We start from the raw sequence: 4,315 nt of genomic DNA, 5'->3' as shown, positions 1-4,315 counted from the left end.
CCAATCCCTAGGTACCTTACCCTCTTCCATACATTTATTAAATAATTGCACCAACCACTCCAAAACTATATCCCCACCTGCTTTTAACATTTCTATCTTTATACCATCAATCCCAGCTGCCTTACCCCCTTTCATTTTACCTACTGCCTCACGAACTTCCCCCACACTCACAACTGGCTCTTCCTCACTCCTACAAGATGTTATTCCTCCTTGCCCTATACACGAAGTCACAGCTTCCCTATCTTCATCAACATTTAACAATTCCTCAAAATATTCCCTCCATCTTCCCAATACCTCTAACTCTCCATTTAATAACTCTCCTCTCCTATTTTTAACTGACAAATCCATTTGTTCTGTAGGCTTCCTTAAGGTGTTAATCTCACTCCAAAATCCTTCTTTATTTTCAACAAAATTTGCTGATAACAACATCTCACCTAATTTCATTTGCTCTCTTTTTACATTGCTCTCCACCACTCTATTAACCTCTCTTTTCTCCATACTCTTCCTCCTCACTTCTACTTTGCAAAACTTCCTACTATGCTAACTTTTTCTCCCTTACTACTCTTTACATCATCATTCCATCAATCGCCTCTTCCCTTCCTCGCACCCATCACTTTCCTGTAACCACAAACTTGCTGAAGACTCTAAATACTCTACATTTTCTTAAAACTCTACCCCATATCTCTTCGACTCCTAATGCCTATACATGCTCTATTAGCCCATCTATCCTCCAATAGCTGTTTATATCTTTCCCTAACTGCCTCTCTTTTAGTTTATAAACCTTCGAGAATATATATATATATATATATATATATATATATATATATATATATATATATATATATATATATATATTTATATATATATATATATATATATATATATATATATATATATTATGTACATATATTATATATTATATATCATATAATGTATATATATATATATATTATATTATATATTATATATATATATAATATATACATTATATACATTATATATATATATATATATATATATATATATATATATATATATATATATATATATATATATATATATATATATATATATATATATATATACATGTGGCATGCAAAGAGTAATGTAACCTTTATTCGGCATTGATGTAATACACCTCTATTTATAGGCTATCTCCCCAACCAGCGAACCAGGTTGCAAGAGCTGATGATGGCCCTGTCGTTCAACTAGTGACCAGGTTCCCAGCCAATAAGAAGATGGTTTTGGCAATAGCAGAGGTTATGGGTACTGGGCCTCCTGTCTGCCCTTGTCATTCATTCTAGAGCTGGTTAGCGCACACGGTCTGCTATCTTGTGGCTTCTATTTCTGCCTTGCTTAACGTGGAGTGCACTATTTATCACTGCACATAGTGTACATATTGCTGTTCTAAAATTGGTGAAGGATAATATAAGTCTAAACTTTTTCTACTGTGTTTATTTTGTTTCCCATTACACCCGGATAATAGGCCATTTGGAATCCTGGGTTGTAATAACATATATATATATATATATATATATATATATATATATATATATATATATATATATATATATATATATATATATATATATATATATATATATAAAGTAGTGATGATTTCTACAGAGTGGTCTCTTCTACAGAGTGGCTTCCTCTCTCAGTGGCTCCTTCTACAGAGTGGCTTCCTCTCTCAGTGGCTCCTTCTACAGAGTGGCTTCCTCCCAGAAGGACTTCTACAGAGCGGTCTCCCTTTCACACCCATATGCTAATGACCTTAACCCCGCCCACGACCCCCACCCACGACCCGACCCACGACCCCCGCCCATGACCCCACCCACGACCTCACTCTGCCCACGACCCCGCGCCCTCGCATCCCCGCGCCCCTCGCGCCCCCACCTACACTGGCTCACCCAGCGCCGACTCCACCAGCCCAGCGCCGCACCTCGCGCCCCACCCCGCGCCGCGCTTCGCGCTCGTGCCGCCATCGCTGCGCTTCTGCAGCGTCGTCCGGACGCCCCGCGCCCTGAATTTCTTTTTTTTTTTCCGATTTTTTCGATTTTTTGAATTTCATTTTGCGATCTCCATCTCTCGATCAAATTTTTTGAGGTTCCCTCCCCACTTTCACCCTCACCCTCCAAATTTTTTTCGAATTTTTTTCTCTCGATAATACAAAGACTCCAATTCCTCGGATCACCCTTGGGTACTCTCCTCCTTCCACTTTCTAAATATTCCTGCCCATCTCCACAGGATCAAGTTTTTCTCTATATCACACAATACAAAAGATTTCCACCATCCACTTCTACCTCTATGTCCAAGCATTTCCATCTCCTCGGATCAAGTTTTTGGATTCCCACGTTCACCCCATCTCAAATTTTTTCGATTTTTTCTGGATACTTAAAGACTCCATCTCCTTGACTGCTGATAATACCAAGATCATCTCCTGATCAAGGTTTTCTCCATCTCCTCGGATCAAGTTTTTTTGATTCTCTCTGGGGGTAGGCATTCAAATGAACTTCCTATGGGGCAGGCAGCTTCTTTACTACAGGTCTAGCCAAGTGTGATGTCACCCCCACCTGTGTTTACTCGGCGGTCAGTGACGCCACGTGATGACTCCTACACATACAGGCTGGAATCTTGTCGACTTCTATGTCAATGACGTCACGTGATGACTCTGCACACAGGCTGAATCTTTATCGACTTACCCCTACACATTTCATACAACATAGGAAAACATTTCACTCTTAACTCCAGGATAATCCAAATGATTTACATTTTTTTCGTTAATACCTACAATAATCCACAATTTCTTTACAAATACAACACAAGTCTAGACATTTTTCTCTCGTTTTAACTATTTCATCTCAGGTCACTCCCACGAAGTAACCTCTCTCTCTCCTCCTCCCACCTCCTGAACCTCACTCCAACCAACACCTCACAATTTTCACCACTATAACTCTAATTTTTTCGTTTTAACTATTTCATCAGAAAGTCACCACAACACTTATAACCACTTATCGATAAATTCACTAGTCACAATTTTACATATTACGAAGTTAATGCGCACACATATTCACTTTGATTTTGAACACCTTCAAAACACTCTCATAAATCATTTGAATACTACAAAATACTTTTGAACATTTCCCAAACAACACTGAAACACTTCCAAAATATCATTTTGAATACTCCAAATAAGATTTGACAGCCTAATTTAGTAGCACTTACACATTCCACACCATAAGTCATCCCTCTAAACTCTCCCCTCAGTCTCCAGACTTCACAACATTATCACAAAATCTAACTCAAGACTTTACTTTGAAACATCACCAAAAACAACACCATCAATTACCTTTAAATACTCCAAAACATCATCTGAACACCTCAAATCACCTCCTCTGAATACCCCCAGAACACCTTCAGCAAGTACTCTTGCACATCATTTGAACACCTTTGAATAACTTCAAACACCATTTGAGTACTCCCAACACCACTGAATTCTACTAAAACACCACTGAATACACTCAAACACCACCAAAATCACCACATAAACTAAGATCACCCACATCCCACAACACCCACATCCTACAACACCCACAACCCACAACACCCACATCCCACATCACCCACAACCTACATCACCTACACTCTACAATTTTTTTTCTGTTTTAACTAATTTCATCAGAAAGTCACAACACAACACACTTATAATCACTTTCAACAACTCTGCTCGACAACACCCACAACCCACAACACCCATACAAACCCACAACACCACACCTCCCACAATTTTTCTCGTTTCACTAATCATCAGAAAAGTCACAACAACAACTCCACTTATAACATCTTTTCTCGGTATCTCTAAATTGAAACAACACCCACATCCCACAACAACACCTACAAGCCACAACACCCACAACCCACATCACCTACAAACCACATCACCCACACTCACAACACCATAACCACATCACCACAATTCTCATAACACACACAACCCACATCACCCACACCCCACAATTTTTTTCTCGTTTTAACTAATTTCATCAGAAAGTCACGCTAATAACAACAACAACTCCACACAACTAATCAACATTTTCATGATGCTTTGCTAATTTCGTCCCATAGAAGTTTACTGCACCCTTATCAAGATTTAAAGCTCCTGTAAATCACACCCAAAATTAGTTTTCTTTCTCAGCCTCGAGAAGCTGTAATCAAACAGATTCAGTGACTGACGCTTCTAATTTAATATCTTGTCTAACACAACAATTTAAATTGTCTCTAACTCTACATCGCTACTCCACCACCTTTCCTGTTG

The sequence above is a fragment of the Cherax quadricarinatus genome, chromosome 22, assembly GCF_038502225.1.
Source record: "Cherax quadricarinatus isolate ZL_2023a chromosome 22, ASM3850222v1, whole genome shotgun sequence".
Taxonomy (NCBI): Eukaryota; Metazoa; Arthropoda; class Malacostraca; order Decapoda; family Parastacidae; genus Cherax; species Cherax quadricarinatus.
This window is presented reverse-complemented; position numbering follows the sequence as displayed.